At 37.9% G+C, this 14,065-nt stretch overlaps 1 protein-coding gene across 1 annotated transcript in view; it reads right to left on the bottom strand.

The window, feature by feature from the left end:
- The window catches only part of ZEB1 (zinc finger E-box binding homeobox 1), a 136,523-nt gene that overhangs the window by 27,703 nt on the left and 94,755 nt on the right, over window positions 1–14,065 (bottom strand). The window contains exons 3-4 of the mRNA XM_044679959.1: window positions 11,192–11,251; window positions 2,900–3,061 (exon numbers count right to left, since the gene is read on the bottom strand). The gene's annotated coding sequence lies outside the window, so the exon portion shown is untranslated. The remainder of the gene's footprint in view (window positions 1–2,899; window positions 3,062–11,191; window positions 11,252–14,065) is intronic.

The raw sequence follows: 14,065 nt of genomic DNA, 5'->3' as shown, positions 1-14,065 counted from the left end.
AAGGCTTTGCATGTGGTTGCTTAGATCTCATCTACTATTGGTGGTGTTCTTTGTTCTTTTCCCCCATAGATGTTTTTTAGTTTCAAATGTTTCTTTTGCTATTTGCTTATCTTCCCACCCTTTTTTTTTGCTTGTGGATTAGGAACTAGCTATTTGCTGACTCTTTCACCTCAGCTGACTTTTGTCTAGGCCTAAGTCTTTAATGAAAGGGCACAGCCAGATGTACTTCTGGACCTCACTTCAGGCTGGTGCCAGGGACCACCCTCAAATGGGGGAGGGGATCCTGATGTGGTTCCTTGCTGGTGTAGCCCACTTCCCAAAGTCGATCCACACCCAGGTTCTGATTCTGGTGTGGGTTGTGGTGGTGAGCCAACTCCTCTGTTTGCAGTTTTGCTTCTAGTTTCACCTTATCCATGAAAATCAACTATCTCTGCCTACAAGTTGTATTCAGTGGGAGAGTCTCTTCACTTGTCCTGCTTTGATTCTTGTCCTTTTGAGGTACCTTTTAAAGATCAGTTTGGAAGGACAGTCAGAGTGGTTTCAGTTTGTTGCTACTAAGCCACCATTTTGGCTCCCCTCCCATCCCAATCTTTGAAAATGAAAAGATGGAGGAGAAAAGAAAAACCTAGAAGAGGAAATACATTTGACCATCTGGAAGGGACTGATAGCAAAGAGCTCATCTTTTTGGAAGAGACTCTCCAGAATTCTAAAGTCTATAGGGATCATGGAGATCTGTAATTAAATAAGACAAGCAGAGGACTGGTCTTCTTCTGTATTGACAGGTTTAGGAAAGGAAAGAAAAGGGGAAGTAAAAGGAATATACTAAGGAAAAAATTAGGAACAAGGGTGTAAGATTGGCCATGTCCCATAAGTAGGATGCATGACACAGCTGGTGGATCCATGAACTGTTCTTGCCAATCCGGAAAGTAGTTGGTAACTATGCTCCCCAAATGATTAAATTGTACTCAGTGATACATTCCAAAGAGATCAAATAAAGAAAAAGAGAACTCAATTGGACAAAAATATTTATAATAGCTTTTCTTTGTAGTGGCAAAGATCTGGAAATGGAGGGGTGTGCCCATCAATTGGAGAATAGCTGAATAAGTTGTATAGAAACATGATGGAATACTACTGTGCTGTGAGAAATGATGGAAGAGGTAAGAGGGAGAGAATGAAAACCTGAAAATAAAATGAAATGGAACTAAAAAACCCCATCATCAAAGCCCCCCCCCCAACAAAACAGTGGGGTGTGCTAGAAGAAAAGTGTGTGTGTGTGGGGGAGGCAGGAACGACACACACACACACACACACACACACACACACACACCCCCTTCCACTGGTCTATAAACAGGCAGGAGGAGGGAATGGGGGAAGGGAGAGCAGACTCAGCTGCCCACTTCACACTGGCATTGATTGAAAGCTTCTTTTAGGACTTTCTAGGTTAAGAGTAGGATGGGGGACAAAAGAAAGAGAACAGGATCAGAAGACAGGATGGAGGAATATAGGATGTGTGTATACAAATAACAATTGTAACCCTGAATATGAATGAAATAAATTCACCTAATCAAAGAGAAGAGTATGGCAGAATGGGTTAGAAAGCACAACTCAATCTGCTACTTACTAGAACACAAATAAAACAGACTCACCTAAAGTAAAAATGAGGGGCTGGAGCAAATCAGATTATGCTTCAAGTGATCACAGAAAAGAAGGGGAAACAATCATGACCTCCCACAGGGGAGAGTGAAAATGGTGTCAAAAGTGATAATCAAGGAAACTATATTATGTTTAAAAATACAGTAAGATAATGAAACAATACCAATATTTTATATGTACTGACTGAGCATCTGAGTACTTAAAGAAAAAGTCAATCGAATTTAGGGAGAAACAGATAATCAAACTTAACAGGGGTCTCAATGTATCCCTTTTAGATCTAAACGAATATAACAAAAAGGCAAACAAAGAAAATTAAGGCCACAATTAGAACTTCAAAAAAGCTTAATATGATAGGATTCTGATGATTATTGAAAGGAAAAATAGGTTTCTAAATAAGGAAAACTTAGAACTAGAACTTTTGCTTGGTGGCTAAACAACAGAGAAAAAATATTGGGAGACTAGAGATCAGTTCTTTCAGAACAGAAATTCATAACAAAATTTCTAATCTTCAGGATAATAGATTTAGAGGTGGACAGGCCTCTCATATTACAAATAAAGAAAATGAGGCTGAGAGGAGAGTGCCCTAGTGAATGCTTATTGACTGACCAAGGGGGTAAGTATAAAACCTGGATTCCAACCCATGTTCTCAAGCTCCATATCCAGCAGGTTTTTCCATTGCTTCCCACTGCTTTATGCTCATTTCCTTCTTGGATTCCTTAAGAATAAGGATACTATCATTTACTAGCCACCAATTTAACTCTGAACTACTAACACAGAAAAAGAACCACATTACTAAACTTGGTTACCTTGTACATATATTCTCTATGGCCCAAAGATCAATTAATCAATTAAATCAACCAAGTATTTATTGTCTTGCACACAATGGTCATATAATGCTTATTCATTAATTAAACAAGTGTCAGGCTCTGTGTGGGGACCCTAGGGCCGCAAGGCAAAAATAGTGCCTTCCCTAAAGGAATGCTATATTGAAGGACAAAAATAGTATACACCTATGAAGAAACAAAATAGATAAAAATGGAAATATCAGGGCTTTTTTTTTTTTGGTGGGGAGACTTTAACAGTGGAAGAGAGTACTTTACATGTTTACTAACTGCCAGATCTGTTGTGGCTCAAGCTGGGTTTGAAAGGGGCTAGGAAGAGCTTTAAAAGAAGTATGAGGTGTCAATAACACAAATGAGAGTGAATTTCTACAACTGAAGTGGAAAAATAGCCAAGTGTCACATACCATTTTCATCATGACCACTGGCTTCTGGGGTGCCTTGTCTCTGGTCCTCCTCAGGTGCTTCAGGATAGATAACAGCTGTATCTTCTTGTTGTAGGAATTCTTCAACATTGGGATCATGGTTTTGCTCATTTTCTGCATCTGAGTCACATTCATCCTCTTTTACTAAAAGAAATACAGGTTTTATTAAAAAGCAAACTTACCACTATCAACTAAAAAGAATTGTAGTCTTTGAGAAGAAAATTTTAATGTGTTTTAAAAAAAAGCAAGGAGGTGTAGAAGAAAAGTCCTGGATCTGAAATTGGAAAAATCGCTGGGTTTGTTTTTAATTTGATTATTTTTGTCCTGAGCTTGAATACTTAAAAAAAGGAAAGTTTTTCAACTATATAGAATATAGAGTATTGCAAACGAAACTGAGAATTTCCAATTCATACCTCTTTCTTTAAGAAGCATGTAGTAATTCTAAGAGTTGCTTTCAAAACTCCTTTCACCTGGGCTTCTTTCTGAACTTTCTTTTATTTCCTTTTGTGTATTAAAAATAAAGTTTCAATGGCCATTCTGTCATTGGCATTACTATTATTTACCTCTTACATCATCATTCTCCTCTCATTAAAAACAGGAGGAAAAAAGATCTTTAATAAACAGGTATAGTTAAGCCAAGCCAAAAATCCACATGAAATCATTTAAAAATTGTACATCTAATTTTGTGCCTCTGGCAGGAGGAGGAAACAATCTATTACTGGGCTTTGGGGACATTCAGTCACTGAACAGATCAGAGTTCTCCTCTACCATGCTGCTGTCTGTGTATAAATTACTCTCCTGGTTCTGCTTGCTTCACTTTGTATCAGTTCATAATTTCCCAGGATTCTCTGATCCCTTTCATATTTGCCCAGAAAGTATTATTACTACAGGATAGTAATATACCAAGCTTGTTCAGCCTATCCCCAACTGAGGAAGACTCTTTTAGACTGGTTCAATATTTTTATTTTTTCTCTTTTAATCAGGACCAAGAAGGCTATTTGGATTGCATCTATTCCCTTCCAAGTAGGGTCCTGGGTTTGAAACCTGTTGCTAACTCTTAGAAGTTCCCAGATAGCAGGCAGATAGATCACTCAACCTCTCCAAATGTCACTATCTGCATCTGCAAAATGGGGATAATATAAAATTTCAAGACTAACACAATGAGCTTGATTTTTTAGGATCTGATGCAAAGCACTTCATGCATCTTGAAATGCTCTATCAATGCCAGCTATTATTATCTCATGCACTTGGCCTCCTCATTTTTGGAAGAGATGTTATGGTCATCCCCTAGGCAGTGGCTGGTGAACTGGGCCTTGAAGGAAACTTGGGAATCTAATGGGTTAAGGTGAGAAAAGAATCTTCCAGAGGTACACACGTAGGGGAGTAAAACTATTGGGCTAGTTTGTCTGGCGTCTAAGGGGTGCCAAAGGGAGTCGTGCAAAATGCATCTGGAAAGCTCGAATGGGCCCAGATTCTGGAGAGCCTTCAGAGGCAGGGAGCCACAGGGAGCCATGGAAGATGTTGGAGAAGAGAGTAACATAAACCAAGCATTCAATCAACAATGCCAGCCAGGATGCTGGGTGCTAGACAGCTCGGATCTAGGCTTTTAGAAATGATTGTTCTTATAAAACTTTTGTCCTATTTCTTTCTGTGTTATTCTTAACTTGACAAACACACACATGTGAATGTAGGAAGATTAATTTGGCAATTCTATGACAGCGAGCCTGGATTGCTGGGGAGGTCTGGGAGCAGGCAGAGTTGGCCTAAGGGAGGGCCGGGGCCAGGAATATTTTGGCACACTGGGCACCTTTCTTTCTGACTTTGGCTTCCTGGGTGCTGGCCCAAAGGAGATGGCTTGAGAGTTAAATGGTTAGTTGGAGACGAGGGCCTCGGGGAGGGAAGTGTCAGGGACGGCAGTGGCCAGTGGCTGCCTGGCAGGGGTAGTGCTGGCTCTGTCGGTGTATTTCCCCTTCGCTGTGCTCCTTTTCTGGCTCTGAAGTTTGAATTCTCTCTTGCTCTTACCCCCACTGAGTTTCTTGCCTTTAGCATTTCTTCTACACAAAGATAGTCAACAAACAGAAAAGTGTTCATTTAATTATTTTACCATCTATATACTTTTTTCTATCATTGCAAATGGAAAATCTGATCTTCCTCTTTTCCTGATTCACTGGATACATAACAAGAAAAGAATCATTCTGGAGGAGCTTTTTTCCCCCTCACACAAGAGTCAGTCAGTGCTAAGGCTCTCTCGGTGACTATAAGAATGAAAGAAAGAACATCAGTTACAAGGAAGAACTGACTCCAAATTCAAAACTAATGATTGTAACTGACTGTCTCTGGACAATTTTTGTTATTTTTTTGTGTCAACATATAATTTCCTGAAAGTAAAAGATAAGGATGAAACAAAATGAATCATTTTTAAACTTTAACTGCTGAAAACTTGTAAATTTCTCATCTGGATTCTTTACTCCTAAATGTACACATGATCCACCACCTCCTATGCCCTACGCTGTTTGGAAAGCTAATGAAAGAGTGAAGGCTGGTTCTTAGAGGGGTGTTTACGGTTTACATAAGACAGGTTGGCTTAGTGGACAAAGCTTGGAATCTGGAAGACCTGGGTTCAAACTCTATCATGACCATTACTTAAGTGACCCTAGGCAAGTCATTTAACCGCTAAGTGCCTAGGGCAACTTCCTGTCTTCAAGACAGTGTAGTAGCTAGAGTCCTGGGAAAGATCTGAGTTCAAATCTTGATGTAGTTGCTAGCAAGCTGTGGGGCTTTGGGCAAGTCATTAAACATCTTCTCATTTGTGAAATGAGGGGGTTCAAGTAGAAGTCCTCGTGGTCCAGCCTTCCAGCTCTGGAGTGAAGATCTGCTCCAAGTCACAGATGAGTGGGGAATGGGGAGATTCCTTGCACTGCTGGCCCAACAGATCCTAAACATTATTTGTCCAATCTAGGTTCTCTTTAGAACTAGGCAGAAAAAAAGATTGATTCATTCTTGTTGTGAAGGATGAGGTGAAATACAACAAATGTTCACTCTCCATGTCTTGTTCATTAGCTTTGGTTTGATACAATTCTGGTTATTGTGTCTTGAGTATCAGAAAGGCATTTCCTTAGGAAAAACAGTAACAAAACCCATTCATTTGGCCTTCATTAAAACTACTGTTTGATTAATAACAAATACCCCATTTAAATATTTTATATAAGCTGCAGCATGACAAATATTTGCTAGCAACTATTTGCCTGAATACATTATTGATGGAGGTTACACATAACCCAGCTAAATATATTGTATCAAAGCTTCTGCTGTAGGCACAGTAAATTACCTCATACAGTTCATCATCAGTTATTAATTTGGAGCTTATCTTTAATAAGATAGCAAAGCTTTACCATTAGTCTCACAGTGTGAAATTACAAGTATGAGACAACTACTATTGGAAGTGAAAATCTATTTATGACAATTATCACGTAGGACTATCTTCACTTTATAGAACATGAAATAATTTATAAGAGTCCTTGGTTTATTGCTAAAAATTAATCTCAAGAAAAAAATCTATCAATGTTAAACTAAAGATGAGTAGAAGAAAAAACCCCATAATTAAGACATTATGATGGAAATAGGTTTTGTAGTTCTGATGACTGAATGCAAATGTCTACGGCATGCCACGCAACAGAGAAAAGACAGACTTTGGCCCAAGATATCTTTTTGAATTCTGATGCTACCAGTCAGGTACCTTCTTTGCCAGCTAGCACCACTCTGAGCGAAATCATATTCCACCTGCATCCAAGACTTTGTCTTCTGCCTCACCATTTTTTTTTAAACCCTTACCTTCTGTCTTAGAATCAATACTCTGTATTGGTTCTAAAGCAGAAGAGTGGTAAGGGTAGGCAATGGGGGTTAAGTGACTTGCCCAGGGTCACACAGCTAGGAAGTGTCTGAGGCCAGATTTGAACCCAGAACCTCCCATCTCTAGGCCTGGCTCTCAATCCACTGAGCCACCCTACCCACCATTTTTTTAAGGCAATTTGCTGCCTAACTATGCTACTCCCTTCCTAGAGTTGTAAAGTTGACTTTTTAAAACCCAAGTATAAAAGTTTATATTTATCCCTATTGAAATGCAGCTTATTAATACATTCAGTCCATTGTTCTAGTCTGACAAGATTTTTGTGGATCCTGCCATCTAATATGCTAACATCCATCCCAGCTTTGCCTTATCTGCAAACTTGATAAGAATGCCATCCTTGCATTTATCCAGATATTTAATAAAAATGTTGAAAAGCACCAGGCCAAGCAGAGCTTTTGGGAGGGAAAAATCCACTAGAGATTTCTTGCCATTTAACCAGTAATGACTGATTATTCTTCAAATCCAATCATTTCAACAGTTCTGAGTGCACTGAATTGCACTGTTGCCTATCTCCCAGGCCACTATATTTCCCCTAAGAATACTATGAGAGAGGTAGCTGGGTAGCTCAGTGGATTGAGAGTCAGGCCTAGAGACAGGAGGTCCTAGGTTCAAATCCGGCCTCAGACACTTCCCAGCTGTGTGACCCTGGGCAAGTCACTTGACCCCCATTGCCTACCCTTACCACTCTTCTGCCTTGGAGCCAATACACAGTATTGACTCCAAGATGGAAGGTAAGGGTTTAAAAAAAAAAAGAATACTATGAGACACTCTATCAAATACCTTGCTAAAATATAGGTTAAACCATACATGTATAGAAGTCTCCTGATTTACTGGCTTAGTAACTGCTGAAAAAAGAAAGTAAGGTTAGGATGGCCACGATCTTCTTGGTAGCCACTGTGTCCTTTTGGATAATGTTCACAATTTGTTTAATGAACATTTGTTAGAATTTCCTCACAAGCTGAAATAAAACTTATTGGCAGGCTCCATTTTGAAAATTGGGACTATAATCCTCTCTCCCCCCCCTCACCCCTTTCTCCATAATCTGTCAATGGTCACTGGCAGTTGCTCAACAATTAACATCTGCCTGCTGTTTCAGGACCTAAGGATACAGTTCACCTAAGATCAAGTGACTTAAATTCATCAAAAGCAGGAAGAGGTTCTTTTACCCTTTCCTCTTTTGTCCTGAGATCAGCTCCCTCTCTGCCAGTTTGTTCTACCATTTCCAAGGTCTTTCTCCCTAGGAGAGAAAACTAGCAAAATAAGATTTGGAAATGTTAAACAGTCCTATCTTTTTTTTTTTGATTCTCTTCTTTCTCCCCCCAAAGTGGAAATGAAAACAAAACCCCCAAACCAAACCACAAATCCTTTTTTGTTGTCTTTGAAATTTCTCACTAGTTTCTACTCATTCTGAGTTTTTAACACCCGTGACACTCTTTTTACAAAACTGTGCCATACTCTTATATTCACCTGCTACTATCTTTTCTTCCATTTTCCATATATTTTTATTATTTAAAAAATACATTATTTTTTTGTCAAGGGTGAAGCTTCCAGCTAGACGGAATGTGATAAGAACAAGAAGTATCAGAAAGGATAGTAGTGGATGAGTAACAGAATTTTCTCCTCTTGGCTCTTTCACTTTTTGAAGTATAAAATAATCATGAATCTTTTTTTATGTTGTTTACCTATAATGGCCCATAAACAAATAAGGATGAGCGAGCTGTTGTCTATTTTTTAAACAATCTGCTTTTTTTTGGGGTGGGGAATAGGGGGAGTGTCAAAGAGCTTATTTATTTTTACTTTTATTTTTTAACCCTTAACGTTTCTGTGTATTGGCTCCTTGGTGGAAGAGTGGTAAGGGTGGGCAATGGGGGTCAAGTGACTTGCCCAGGGTCACACAGCTGGAAAGCGTCTGAGGCCAGATTTGAACCTAGGACCTCCCATCTCTAGGCCTGACTCTCAATCCACTGAGCTATCCAGTCGCCCCTCAAAGAGCTTATTTAAAGAGGCCCATAGATACAGAGCTAAAAAGGACCTTTAAAGAATATCCAGCCAAACTGGCTCATTTTATAGATGAATAAAATGAAGTCTGGAGATTTAAGTGATTTTCTCAAGATCATCTGGAGCACAAAGCCAGGATTTGGATCTAGATCTTTTGATTCCAATTCCAGCACTCTTATTCACGCTATACTAACCTGCATCTCAATAGGTTGTTTCTACTGCATACCATATCTTCTAATTTTTATTTTCAATTTTGTTAATTATTTTTATTTTTATATTAACAGGTTGATAAGTTTGCGTATAGATAACTGATTTGGGAATTACTTCCATATTGCTAAGTAGTAATTATCTGTCTTTTAAAATGTAATCATCTTCATTTTTGGATATGCTATTTGAAGGGGCACATCTTCTTCCTGATACAAGTAATCAGAATAGATAAGCATGAGAATTTGTATTGTTTAATTCCTTAGCCCTAACTCATGTTTTAAAACATATTACTTGCTTTTCTCCATCATGTCCATCTTTGTACCAAAGTCACTGACTATGTTAAAGTATATGCTGACTAAATGTTATTCATGGATTCCTTCAACAACCAGTGTTGATACATAAATACAACAACCATCATGATGGTGTTTCACCCAAATTCTTATCCTAAAACTGTGATAATAGATGGCTTTTTAGAAAGGGGTTCTTGTTGTCACTGGATAGTGACGAAACCAATTTTTACTTGCTTCTTCAAAGAGAATCTTTGAACCGTCCTTTGATTTAGCTGTAACCTTCTGTTTTCAGTTAGGGTGAAATTTAAAAAATTGTGATTCAGCTCCTCTGGTTCTTGTTGGCCACTGGAAAAGGATCTCATTTTAAAAGTATTAATAGTTAATATTGATAGATCATCTTAAAACTGTGATTCTTACCGTCCTCTGCTCCCTTTTCCAGCACTATGCTGTCACCGTAGAAGCAGGAAAGGGCCTCACACAACTGAGGATCACTGTGTAGTTTTCTTTCTTTTATGTTACCATGGCCAAAGAATTCATCACCTAGTGCCTACTGGTAATGACATATACTTCTGTACTTAGAGGGCAGTCTCTGGAAATCGGCCTGCTGCCCTATTTGAAAGCCTTCCAGCAAGGAAGGGCATGGAAGAACATGAGACAGTGTGCTTTTCTCTGGCACAGCCTTTGAGAACCTAGTGTCACCTCAATACCCCCTAAAATTATTTCATGCTACCATTAAACTGAATAAAAGAATGCATGTAAAACACTTTTAAATTATATAAATGTGAGCCATTGTTTTTAATACTGGCATGCAGAAAGCGTTGAATAAATTGTTTCTGTTACATATTTCTAGATTTGATTTTTCCTTTTTTGATCCTTGGATCAATATCATCTAAGTTTATCATAAAAGAGTGGATTTTAAGACTCATAAAGAGTGCTTTTAGTTTTTAAAATCAAGTGTTTTTGAGACAGCTAGGTGGCTCAGTGGATAGAGTCAGACCTGGAGATGGGAGGTCTTGGGTTCAAATATGATCTCAGATACTTGTAAGCTGTCACTTAACCTGTATCGCCAAGCGCTTAACCTTCTTCTTTAGAACCAATACATAGTATTGATTCTAAGTCCAAATATAACGGATTAAAAAGCAAATAAATAAACAAAAAAGTGCCCTTATTTACTCTAATTAGAAGACCACATAATCCCTCTTCCATTGGAGAATGAAAGTAAAATATTTTGATTTTTTTCATTTTATAAGGCATGGCATCCAGAGATTATTTCCAACTTAATGTCCGTCTTTTGAATTATTCATCCTTTTGGCCTATTCTTCTTTCTGCTTCCTGATTTTGGGGGCAGTTCATTACTTATTAGCACCTGAATCAAAGAGCAACACAACTAAAGATGAAACTCAAAGTAGTCTTTTAGCCTTTTTTTTTTTAAAACAGTACTTGTAAAATATTTGAAAGAAGAAGTTGAAACAACTAATTAGGTTTTTTGGATTATCTATGGATTTAGGCTCTTCAGGACTAGACCATGTGCTTTTGTAGAATTCAAATTCGACCTTGGAGAAAACTTAATATAAAACCAGCTTTACTTTGTTGAGTAAACTCTGTATAGGCAACAACCTAATGAAGTTCTTGTGAAAGGGCTAGAGTTATTACAGTGAGGAAACTGAGGCTCACAGATGTTAAGTGACTTGCCTACCCTAAATAGATCAGTGAGGCTTGAACCCAGTCTTCTGACTCCTGGTCTGATGTCCTTCCCCCATGCCAACCTGAATATCAAGGACTAAGAGACAAAAACTTGTACGACAAAAGCCCCTAAGCTTCTACCACTGCAATATTGCAAGAAAATTGCAAACAAGGTAATAGAACAAGTACCTGCACATCCAGCTTCATCTGCTTGAGCTTCAGGCCCCAGGATTTCTTTTCCTTCCTTTCCTGTTAAAAATATATTCCAAAAAAACAAAAAATTAGAAGAGAATCAGGCAATCTTGGTGATGTCAAAGAAGGGGCAGCCTGTGAAGGCAGAAACCACTGGGTTTAACAAGGGACTGGAGCTGAGGAGATTGAAGGGTTTAAGGGAAGTCTCCTGGTCTGAGGAAAGATGGGGAACCAGGCATTGACTTTCCTGAGGAGAGGAGGCCAGTGTCCTGGAGTTTGGTAGACAGCAGCCCCTAGAATCTCGAATGAGCAATAAAGATGGCTTAAACAAATCTCAAAGGAGAGGTTTCTGAGTAATGAAGGCAGAGGGAGGTCCTGGAAGCAGCGTTGGGGAGTTTCTATACAGGAAGTTCTCTATACTAATTAAATCACAGATCTGGACCCTTGTATCATCTCTCCACTCTTCAACCACACCTATAGTGTGCCTATAGCTATACTACTGAGGCAAAGGACTGACTGTTAATTTTCTAAAATAGTAAAACTCTTAAGTTTTAGATAACTTTTATTTAAGGAACAATATCTCTCTCAGAGGAAAAATACTCATTATATTGAGATTTCCCTAAATAATCTTTCAGCTACGTATGGAATCAGAGGATCTCGAAACCTTAAGATCTGCTAGTGTTTGCAGTCTTCTGACATTATTAATTCACTTAGGTGAATTAATTGACCAATTTTAAGAATGTAGACTATTGGCAGTGATAAGGATAAGTCCAAAAGGCAATGATATTTTGCCACTGCAGTGGACATTTGCTGTGTCATTGATGGGTATCATCTTCCTCACCTGAAATGTGTTAAGAGAGAAATTTGTACTTATTTCTATTTCTCCATTGAAGCAAATGAATCAACAAGTAAAAAGACAGGCTCCTGTCTCAGAAGAAGTAGAAAGAAAGAAGGTGTAAATACAAAGACTATTTATTTACTTCCAGGGAGATGTTGTCCACTGAATTTTTACTTATATCTTTTCCTTCTTCAATTTGGTGAGGAAAAGCTTACATATAAAGCTATTGAGAGGTATCCAAATTTCAACATAATCTTGTCTAGTATTTTATTGAATGGTGAAGTGATTTACACCAAAATAAAGTACATTAATGAACTCACAAAGCTCCTAGATTTTGTAATTTGTAATTTGATTTTGAAGGGTTGTTGATGGATTTTCCTAGCATGAGTGGTTAAGATATTGAAGATGGGGGAAAGTGAGAAGAACTGAAGGGTAAGTGGTATCAGTTGGACAAGCTGTGAAAAGTTAAGCTCTCTGACAACAAACATTTATTAAGTGCTCACTATATGCCAGGTACTGTGCTAAGCACTGGGGAAACAAAGAGGCAAAAGACAGTGCAGCGCCTGCCCTCAAGGAGCACACAGTCCAGTGGAGGACATAGGACATAACAGGCAAATGGCTGTGACAGGGTAAAATGGAGATAATCAGTAAGAGGAGGGGTCTTATGGTTTGCTCACATTAAGTCTATTGTTCCCAGCAGTCTTCTATGCTGTGGTTCTCTTTTTTTCTTATGTTGTTTAACTTTTACAGCAAAATTAACAAGAAAAAATAAAAAATCAATCAATTGCCTGAGCATGTAGCATGGATGAACTCCTAACGGATGTAAAGAAGAATGAACCACTAGTACTAAATTAGGATACTGACTACAAGGAGATGAACCTTCTTGAAGAGGGTGGGAAGAACTGTACCTCTTAAAACGAGGCTGAGAAGTCGGCTTTCAAGAAAAAATACCTGCTTTAGGCTGCTGAAAATAATTTTGTTAAAATTAATCTAACAAAGCATTATTAGTTAAGAGGTAGGAAACATTTTAAAAAGCAGACTGAACTGCTTTTAATTAATATTGTAAAATATGACCTGCACTATCTATGTAAATTGGATTTCTAACTTTTTTCTTTCCTTCAAAGTTAAAAAGTATAACGATGTTCAACTGTATATTATATATCAGATCACTTTCCTTTCATTTCTAGTCATTTTAACTGAAATTCTGAGAGACCTATACAACAGGTGTCTCAAAAGTAAGGTATATATATTTCAAGAGGTTTAACTGACATAAGCCCAAGAGTTTTTGGCTGAACCACATGAATCCCTTATGGCAGTGTTCCAATACTGGCATGTCTATAAAATTATATTTCCCTTCTTAAAATGATATAAAAATCTTATGCTTCTTCATGTGAAATATAAGTTCACTCTACAAAGTATATATATAATATATCTTATGCATTACATTACATATAATGCATAAGATATACGAAATAAAAATATTTCTACTTTTTTATGAGATCTCTATTGAAAAAATGGCACAAAATGATAGAATATTAGTGCTAGAAAGGATCTCAGAATTCATCTCATCTAAATGGCCTTTCAGTATAGAGATGGAGAATCTAAAGTCCAGTTTGATAAAAATCTGACTTTGGTTCAGGAGTCCAATTAAAGACCAGAATGACATTACAGAATTTGATTGCATGTTTTAACATTTCTATACCACATGATGTCTTCAGATTTATTTAAATCCTATTAAATAAGATCTATGAAGGTGAATTCTTGCTAGTCTAGGGCAGAACTGAATGATACCGATTTTCCTACTGATGATTTTGTTTCTTCTGTCTGGGTCTTTAGAAAACTAATCAGCAAAAGTAATATATCCCTATTAAATTCAGCAATGCAAAGTCCCATTGCTTTATGAGTATCTAATTCACCTAAGTAGTATTCTTCACAGCTACAGGTGGGGGAAGGAGAGAGAGAGAGAGAGAAAGAGAGAGAGAGAGAGAGAGAGAGAGAGAGAGAGAGAGAGAGAGAGAGAGAGAAAGCGCAAT

Source organism: Gracilinanus agilis, chromosome 5, assembly GCF_016433145.1.
Source record: "Gracilinanus agilis isolate LMUSP501 chromosome 5, AgileGrace, whole genome shotgun sequence".
Lineage (NCBI taxonomy): Eukaryota > Metazoa > Chordata > Mammalia > Didelphimorphia > Didelphidae > Gracilinanus > Gracilinanus agilis.
The sequence above is the reverse complement of the archived record's forward strand: the minus strand, read 5'-3'. Positions and strand labels throughout refer to the sequence as shown.